Source organism: Limanda limanda, chromosome 11 (genome assembly GCF_963576545.1).
Source record: "Limanda limanda chromosome 11, fLimLim1.1, whole genome shotgun sequence".
NCBI lineage: Eukaryota > Metazoa > Chordata > Actinopteri > Pleuronectiformes > Pleuronectidae > Limanda > Limanda limanda.
The window spans coordinates 21,101,021-21,111,751 of NC_083646.1; positions in this window are offsets into that span (position 1 = coordinate 21,101,021).

A 10,731-nucleotide genomic window follows, 5' to 3' on the forward strand; every position below is an offset into this window, starting at 1 on the left:
CCAAGAGAAGGGAGGTGGATCAGAGACAGTGTTATGGTGCATGTGACAAAGTCTCTACCATGACTACTGCTTGTACAACGGCAACACATGTTCCTTGATTCTGAAGTCAGCAGTGAATCCAGACATACTGGGAGACAGATGTCTTGCCAAAGAAGAAAACCCATTATAAAAATGTAAGGCTGTTACATAGAAACATCACCTTGGCTGTTATCACAACGTTTCTCTGCAGCCCTGGCACATCCACATCATCCTTGTGTCCTCACTTGAAGAGGCCTTTTGAGAAGTCAGCCCGAGTCTTGACTTTGTGGACATGCTAATGTTTTTGTGATGAGATTCAAAGCTGTTGTTGAAAGGACAAACGTGTATTTGAATGAGTTTTGCAGAAATCTACCTCCAAAGTTCAGCTCCATGGACTGCAATTGAAGTCATGTGGAAAATACATAGCTTGTTAAAACAATATATATTATTTTATGATTATTATTCAAACAATTCCCTACCTTAAAGTTAAACCTGAACTTAGCTCTTTTGAATTATGTGCAGCAACTCACTGTCAGTTCGTTAAAAAGCTCTGTTTTTGCACCTAGATTGATATATTTGCTTTAAGTTCCATCATACAGTTTTCAGCATTTCATTAAATCATGAAATACTCAGTCATGTTTTGCTGTATTTATTGTAGAATATCGATTGATCGAATAATAAATCAACAAGTGATAATCACCAGATTAATTCCTAGAATTGCTGCGGCGGATTTCAGACCTAGTATGTTCAAAGGTTTTTAGATCAATCTTGAGACCTTTACCATCAATACCGTTTTTTTCTCTCACGTGAAAAGGTACAGATTGTGACTTGGGGTGCAGATTTCATCAGATTTTCCATTTTAATATATTTTACTTTGTAATCCTTTTCATCCCTCTCCTCATCTCTGTCCACCAGGTCCTCATACATTTTCCTCGCCGGGTCTGGTTCGGTGGTCTGCCTATCTGAGACTTCTCTTTTCCAAGAGTATTTGTGTGTCTCTGTGTTTTTCAGGGACATACTTATCCTGTTAACTGTCTATCATTGAAATAACTACATTAAACATGAACCCATTGAAATGAGCCTATTTTCCTCATAATTTTTTTAAACTATTGACAGCAGCACATCCCAACCTATTGATAAGCAAAAAAGCAAATGTACTGCACCAGCAGCAACATTAGCTTGTTGTAATCGACAATGCTCGTTTCCATAGAAATTCAAAGAATTCTATAGATCTTTTTTGTTGTGTTCCAGCAATGAAGAGAAATGTGCTGAGATGAAATGTTTTGAGTTTCTTGAGAGAGAACATTTTCTTGAGGAGGCTGTTGAGTGGTAAATTCGTGTTGCCTTAGTATTCCTGAGACTTAAATAGTGAGAATAACTGAGAGCTTTACTGGAAGAGTCATTCTGAATGTATAGCTTTACGTTCAGAGTGTGTGTGTTAATGTAGCTCATGTTTATCATATTTTCGCAATCAGCCAAGCACTCAGGACCAGCAGGAAATAAAGTGTGTGTTTCTGACAGCGTGTGCGACTGCAGTGACTCAACACTGACTTTCAGTACTCCCCGTGCCTCTCTCTAATGTACCTGTCACGCTCTTGATATATGGCTGCATGTATATTTTAAGGTTCACATGGCAAGCATGTCACCTGCACTCCCTTTTTGGCATGATGATTGATCAGTGCTTTTTCCTGCAGTGTTTTTCACCAGATGAGGTAGTGTTCTGGTCGCATGGGGTAGTTTGAATATAAATCGAAGTGGTATTTCATATATTTTCTGGTGTCTGTTTAATTTGAAGGCCGGTTTCTCAAGAACATGTGAATATACGCACAAGTCATTTTGTGTACCCCTGTGCAAACGCAGTGGTCCTTTGTGATTGGTTAAAACTACTGTACCACCATTCAGTAGCATTAGTCAGAGAAGGAAGCACTCTGAGCACTGTACCGAAGAATCTCTGTGGCCATTAGGCTTAATTTTCAATCTGTACAATTGTAGTAGCCACCACTGAGAGCCATCAAAAGTTCTTGTTGTATGTGTGCAGTTACACTTGCGTAAGTATTGCTTTGGGAAATACCGTTAACTTTTAAGATCAATAGTTATGGGAAAACAGGGCCCTGGGCAGTTATTGCCGCACTGCCATACTATCCCACTATTTTTCTTATTAACTCTGCTGATGTTTGTAGGATCTTTTTATACTGTAATCGCAAATTCATTGGCTGAATTGTTAAAACCAGGATATAAAAAAATTGAAAATGCCATAAAAGCTGATGGAAACAGATTTTTAAAAAGGTAAAAATATGAAGAGCCGGGGGATCTTGATTTATATCTGCTGATTCCACAATTATTACAGTTTAAAGAAGAAGAGACAGATTCATTCACAAAAAAAGACAACAAAAAAATGGAATGCCACGTTGCAGCCAATAACCCAAGGAAATATGTCCATATCTGATGATTTCACGCCTCTCAATTTATCTCGAGCACCAACATTCAGCGCCAGTTTAGGAAGTAATGTGTCCTTCATGGATTAAGGCAGAAAATAAATATGCGGAGGTTGGGCTGTTGGATTGGTGTGTGAAGCATCAGGCTTTCAAAGAGACTCAGGAGATCAAAAATATGAAGCTAATATTAACGCAATCCTTTTCTAGCCTTAACTAAACCATGAGTTAATTGCAATAGTGTTATTTATTAGGAGTAGCAATAAAATGCTACAGCATTAATGGAGGGTAAGCTTATAACAATATATTAATTATAATCACATAACAGTAGCTGTTAAAAATACACACTATTGCTCATGAAATGGGACCTTTTATATATGGAAAGATTTCTACCAAGTTTTGGGCCCTGTCCCAGTTCCTCTCCCTTGGTCCTACCCCTAGAAATGAAATGTCTTTCTCTGGGATCGTCCCCCTACAAATGGAGCCACAATGGACAGGCCTAAATCATCCTCCCCTAGGAATTGGGACACCACTCGCTATGTCATCAGCATCCAACCAGTAACTACACTATCAACTAAGGTTATTAACTGTTATCAACCATCATTACAATAGTCTGATGGTGATGGTAGAGGAACAGTCAGAAGGTCACAAGGGTCGTTAGGGGTCAGCCTCTGGAGACCATGAACATCCACAGCTAAGTCCTGTATCATTAAGCTTAAACATTTAACTTCATGACTAACATGTATCGTAATGTTCAGTTTTAATTATCCTCACAATAATACATAACAATAACAATCTGCTTTTAGATACGACTGTAAGTTAAAAAATAAAAATGAACTCTTGAAAACATGAAAAACTATTTCCATCACATCATATCCACCCAGGTTATTATTGTTATAAAGCAGGAAGTTAATTACTGATCCAGAATAAATGATATTCCAGTGATTATCATCACCCTAAGTGAGCCACACTTTAAAACAAAGGGTTTTATTTAGAGTCAAGAAAAATATAACATTCCATATGTTGTATTCTGTCTGAATGAGGGTAATGAAATGTGACACAGAATTGCTATTTCATGGATAAACTTGGATGTCAGGAAAGTGGGAGATTTCAAACTTGAATTTTAACACTCTTACTGAGGATATGTCAACGCCAGCCTCCTGCAGAGGGGGTGCTTGGGTAATGATAACCCTGGGCTATCTGTTAATTCTCAGCAGATTGTCGCCATATTGGGTGAAGCAGAGAGATCCGAGTTTAATTGTCCTTTGCATGTTCACTTATTTCACATTTATTGCACTTACAATTTTTCAAAGCTGGAACGCTGCCTCATTCGTGGGTCAGAATAGTTTTTTAGATTGTTTCGCTGAAACAATTGTGCTGAACAGCAATAAGAGGAAATGGAAAACATAATTGTTATAAGCTTTAACATACATATTCAGCGTATGCACCACTGTGCATAATAACCTCGCCTGAAGCTGATTCATTTTTTGGAACTGCAGATCCTATTCGCTACGTGCTGTTTCCACCTGCCTACTGCATGCTCAAAAATGCTGAAATGGCAGATTTTTGAGATTATTTTTGGTGCACATACTGAACAAGGAGTCAGTGAATGTGGCAGAAGAGAAATATAATTCGACTTGTCAAACCCTGGCCTCTTTCCTTGTATAGTGAGCACTGCAAAGGAATTCACTCACAGCATAAATGGTAGTGTGGCATCACCATTTCAATTTACATATGGAAATGGGTCTGGAACCTCTCAGTTCCAGTTTGCCATGAAAGTCAACGACTGCAAAATCACTCTCACTAGTGATGTGGGGCCTAATGTAGGCAATGAAGCCTGGGCAGCCAATCTACCCCACAACCATGCTGCTGGAGGACGGACATATGGAGGAGTCATGTTTGAAATCCCTGAGCCAGGATCTGTGCAAAGCATGAGGCTTCACCAATCAAGTCTCTCCTTCCTGTCATCTTTTATTCAGAAGTACAATTGATTACAAACTAAAGAGAAGACTCAACACTCAATCACACCTCCAGGACTGTGACGTGTTTATATCGGTTGGAAGAGAAGAAAAAAAGAAGCTGGATCTACGTAGGGCCTGCATGTTGGCTGTAATATACTGTCCCACTTAGATGTGCAAAGCACTCGCTCAATGAGCTGCAGCTTGTTGATGTAATGCAAAATGACACAAAGATAAGTGATTTTGCAGTAATCATCTGTCCACATATCCAAAGTGACTGGCCTGTTGCTTTCAGTCAGCTGCATTCTCAGTCCTGGAATGATGATGAATGGGGGGGTGAGAGGTTGTCAGCGGAAGTGGCGATGAAATAAATCATGATGACTAAGTAGGTTTGATAACTATGATGCTGGTTTGGGTGTTTAAATTTGTGCCTTTATTTTGAATTTCTTTTTCTTCTCTTTTTCTTTACTGTTCTTTATTTTTCACCCACTGCCACTCTGAATTTAAAGTGATATTTATCTTTCTCTTGATGTGGTCCATGCATCAACTATCATGAGTTACTGTAAGTACCAATAATGAAAAAAACTAAAATAAACAGCAACAGTTGAAAAAAAGTGTATATTTATATTGTTCAGTCCATCGTGTCCTTGTTTCACACTTAAGGTAAAATAATAGTCCAAATTAAATAGAAGTGTTTTTTGGGTGTGAAGGAGACTTGGTAGGGCCTTAGTTCCATGACAGATCCTGGGAACCAACCTTTCTTCAACCTGGCAGTCTTATGACAGGAGACTGAAGAGATGCTGACTTTTTAAAGTTAGAGTCATATATGCCTGATCCTGTACCTTTAATTAATGCTACGTGTCGGGAGCTGACCTAATCTCTTTTTTTTCAACAATTACAGCTAATTCAGACATACGATGAAATCAATACTAACAAAGCAAAGACACCAGTGTGAGGCTTGGCCCCACTTAAGATGAGGCCCGTTTTGTTGGATGTTTCTTGTATTTATCATCCATCTGTAAGTTTGTAAAACATAGATCATATATTTTCCATGTGGTTGAGTTCCATTTTGAGACCAAACGTAGCTGTGCCACTGTAAATGAAAACACAAGGGATATATTTCAGACTGATCTTTTTAAACCACACTGTAGTTCACCCTGAGGTATACTGTTGTTGCTAACAGAGTAAAGGGAAACAGATTGACACAGCTTTTGAGGGAGTGTTTCTCTCCTTCTCCCTCTCCGGGCTTTGTTAAATGCAGTAGGCAGGCACAGAGAAAACTCAGTAATTGTGTCAGTTTTTGTGAGTACATGTTAATGGAGTGTCACATTACAGCAACTCCCTGGTGGCTTTCAATGGCTGAACAACAGGACCCGGCTGAAAGGATCCCATGAAAGGAACAAGCCACTTGAGAGCTTTTCAGTTCAGGCTTTCAGACAAACTGTTTGAGTATAGATACGAGAGAAAGGTCACAGGGACATTTACTGGCCAAACAAATAGATCCCTTGTGAAGAAGGAGACAGCTTGACACAGACATGATAACGCTATGATAGGAAGCCTCATGAACAACAGAATATTTATCCTACAAGCAACCTACAACCTGCATTAAACTGTGTTCAGCAGTGTGGATACTACCTCTCTATGTAATCTTAGGAGTAAGGATGAAAATGTTTTGTGTGTCAAGATTACAGACAACCTCAATGCAAAGACATGTTTAGACGCAAGTTTCAACGTTCAACATTGCGTTGATCTTCCTCGACGCTCCAGTGGAAATATTTGAACTTTATGTCACGTCGGCCAATCAGCATCGATAATAAAACTCCCTAGACTCAGTCCTGGCACCGACCCGAGCTAGAGGGTGATCAAACCGGTCACTGGTGTGCCTCAGGTAGCGCTGGAAAGGACAGTCATCCATACAGCTTCTTAAGGAGCCGGTGAAGGCTTCAAAATTGTCTTGGAATAAAGTGATAGATAGAGTCAGGGGGTAATGGCAGATTTCTTGCAAAGAACACCCAAAAAAAAAATTCCTCACCTTGGTTGTATTCCTCAGCCTGTCTTCCTCCACTCTCTCTGTCTGCCCCCCTTCACAGCTAGCGCTCTGTCCTCTCCTAAATAAAGGCAGAACAATATAAATAAAAAAATAAAAATTGAGGCCACAGTGACCTTGACCTTTGGCTATCGATATTTAATTATCAGGGAGTTCAGTGAACATGAGTTAAAGTTTGAAATACCTCACTTTATATTACATTCACAAGACAAAACATGTGTTTGAAAGGTCACACTGACCTTTGACCACCAAATTCCAATCAGGTCATCAATGAGTCAAATTTAATTGCCCCAGATGTAATGAAATGTCCAAACGAGCAGTCTTGACCTTGACCTTGAACCCCCAGGCACCAAAATCAGTTAATGTTAGAGTCTAGTGTATGATTGTACAATATTTGAAGACATTCCCTGAAGCTGATCTTAACACATTTCATTCAATAAAAACATTAACATACTTGAGGCCACCATAACCTTGATATTTGACCTTTGGCAACCAAAATCAAATACAAGTGTTAGACCAAATGTGAAAGGATTCCCTCAAGTTTTCCGGAGAAAGTGTATTCACAAGGCAAAAAAATGTGGTTTGTAAGGCCAGTGATCTAATCCGTTGATGATTGAGAGTATTTGTAAAAAAAAAAAAAAAAAAAAAAAAAAGAGAATTCTTGAGATATTGTGTTCACGGGAATGGGGCGTCAGGATGTCCAAACAGATGGATGGAGGGACAGACAACAGAAAATCATAATGCCTACTGCCACTGGCTGTCACCGGCACAGAGGAATTTAAATTAAACCAACTAAGGTCTAAAACTCTGTGTGCTGCCCCCAAGTAGGCAGGGCTTTTCCCGCTAATTGAATTAAAGAGATAGTTCACGGTACAATTTACATTTACTAATTATATAATCACCATTATGCCGATGGATGGGTGGGTGAAGTGTTTGAGTCCACAAAACACTTTAGGAGTCTCAGGCATAAACAGTCTTGCAGCCAAGTTGACCGTTCTTTAAACGTAAAAAAACTACAGAAAGAAAACAGTACATGCCTACGTACTGCTAGTGTGGTTTCATCCAAATGTCCGTAAGCCCTGACAATCAAATTCGACTCAAAATGGCATCATTTACACCATGTTTTAAGCGCAAAAGTCCACTACCAGAAGTAGCGATGCTAGTGGATGTAGTGATGCTAACTTGCGTATGCCCTTGGGCGAGAGCTAGTTTGCAGTGTGTGCAGTTTTCTGGTGATTGCATGCGAACGTGACTGCGGCTCAGGAGGATAACAGAGACAATTTTGGGCTAATGGGTGTGAATGACGCCATTTGACAGGAGCTGTAGGGAGGCATGGTAATATGTTTTCTGTTTTTTTGTTACGTCTGAGGAGGGAGTCCTATTTACTTCAATTGTGTTGGATTCGGCTACAACACTGTTTACCCCTGAGACTCCAAAAGTGTTCTGTGGACTTGAACACTTGACCCACCCCTCCATCGGCATAGTGGTGAGTAGATGAGTGGATTTAAATTTTTCAGTGAACCATCCCTTTAATAGTGTAGGGCCAACATGTAAAAGAGACAACCATGGGCTGTAAATAGAGGCTCTGCAGGCTGCACGTGGCCATGACAATTTGGAGCATAGACACACACAATCACCCATTCCTGATTCCCTGTGGCCTGCCGTTCCTTTTTGTTGAGGACCACTTTTCCATGTGGATAACCCTGGAGTTTCCGTGTGCGCTCTGGCGGCTATTCAGTTGAGTGGCTCAGTGTGGTAGCAGCAGGTCTCTGTCAGCGGAGGCAGGGGGTGAGAAGGGGCCGTAATCTCACTCCACCACGCTGCCGACATGGCTCACTACAAAATCCATTTATGAAACTGGGAAGGGGAGGTGGGGGGACACCATCTGAGTTTCTGGGACGGATGAGGTGGAAAATAGAATCTGAGGCAACATAGTGACACAGTTGAAACACGCTCTGTGCACGGCGGCCCCACAAATAAAGCAAATTCAAAAGCAAACAAATGAAACCATCAAAACTTAGGAAGCTATAGTGGTGAGTCACATTAAATCCAATGTTAATACTCTCAAATGAGGCAGTCAACAGAAATGAATTAGAGGGTATTTAATTAGATATTCAAACATTTATGTGTTGAAACTTTTTTTAATATAAGTAGCTCTTCTCAAAAGTGTTGAGTACTTACAAAATTACACGTGCATGTGTTAGAAGCGTGATAGTCAAAGCGTCATTTGGCCTGGAGGTAACAAGTTCTGCTTAACGGCTGATATTGCACAGATGTGAATGAGTGCACTTGCTCATTTTTATTACGAATTTCCTTTGTTCTGTGCTTATATAACTTGCCTAAAACAAGAACGTAAGAAGTTCTGAAACACAATTTAGTTTTTTATGTATTACAATATGAGACCAAAATTAATGTTTAAGATGTGATGGATTCAAAATAAATAAATCACAAAATAAATGCCTAATTACTCGTAGGTAATGTGCTACCCTGTTTGAAACTACTATCTGTCCTAAACCATTTCTCATGCTCACCTGAGATTTTTTCAGTCTGATGCTTTGGGCTACACAGTATTTTTTTGCTGCAAATAAAATGTATTTGAAGCAGAGCCTCAGCAGTGCTCGTCATTGATATCACCTTAAAACCATCTCACAAACCCCTGCTCGTACTTATTTTCCATCAACTCATGTGACGTCAGAGCTCACCTACAGCTCACGTGTCTCTGTGCTGGTCAAGCTGCTGCTGATGACTGGTACCATAATACATGGAGGTGAAGGGATGGTGCTAGCTCCACAATTATGAATGCGACAAATCACCTGTGTCAAAGATGATAAGTGGCTGGATTGATTCCAGAACATTTGTATAGGTTAACTCATGACAGATAGTTGGATATATATATATTTTTTAAAGGCCTAATGTCCTTATTCGCTCTTAAGGTGAAACACTAGCAGTTTACCAATACATGTGTTTAATTTAAAAGGCATTAAAAATCAGTTGACATTGTATTAGTGAAATGAATATTCATATATAATATTTTTTACATTTACAAGCTGCAAAGTAGTAAAATACTGGCAACAATAACAAAGAACATTGCTTTCGACAAGCGACACGGATATGCAAATCTCTAGTCTGGACCATGTGATTTGATTAACCAATAAGATACTAAATAGAAGACTACAATGAACGATCCTGGTATGTTTTATTTGGACATAATGAAATCAACCAAACCTGTGATATTCTGATTGAGTCATCAATCACAGCACCAAGCAAATTTCGGTTACCGTAGGTCACCATTTCCTTCTTAATGGGGCAAACTCTGGGGTCGATTGAACCTAACTTCTCTTAATGAAAATGTTGTTTAAGGTCGTAGCCCAGGAAATTAATGTGTCTTTTCTCGCCATGTGCCAGGGCTGTGACTGTATTGAGCTGTTGTGCGTGTGTTTTGGTTGGGGTGGCTAACTGCTATTTATTTTCAACAGCGGCCTGTGAAAACAGTGAGTGATATTGAATCTGGGGAAGAGGAAATTTGATAACAATTTCGGGCAAATTAAAATCCAGATTGTGCGAGTTCTCTGCCTCTTTCTCTCGTCTCTGATAAGACACAATAACCTTGATGTCAACAAGGTCACACATTAATAAGCCTTCTGTCCTGGAAATGAATTGGATACATGTGACAATGTATCAATAGTGGCAGAATAGGGACAGAAGTGAACAAGGGCAACCTCCAGGGGACAAACCGATAAACCCAATCCTAGCGTTCCTCAGATATATGGAGGGCCCTCTCAAGATGTTAAGAGTGGGCTAAGTGTGGGGAAGAAAAAGCATGAGAGATATCGTTCATTTTCAAATTAACATCTGAGACGTGCCTGCTTTGTGATTCCAGCCCATGAGATGAAGGCTCTCCTTCTCCACTCCGTATCTCCCCACAGAGCTCGGCGCACAAAATATACTCAAACACGGACTCACACTTCCTAAGATACTTCTTGTCAGAGTGATAAGAATAGGAGTGTGTACTCTACTGCTTTACAGATAGTAGGCCCAATTATGACTGACAGAGATACAGGATGGACATCATCTGCATATAAATGGATGGGAATACCAGAAGGGAACCTTATAATAGGACAATCCCATTACACCTTTCTAACAGGGAAAGGTTATTATCACAGTGAAAACAGCCTGCTCTCCTTCCAGCCATTCCATTCCTGATGAAGTTAAATTAAACAATTATCAAACGCTATTCCTCCTCTGTGTGTATATTTATATATATAAGTGTATATGT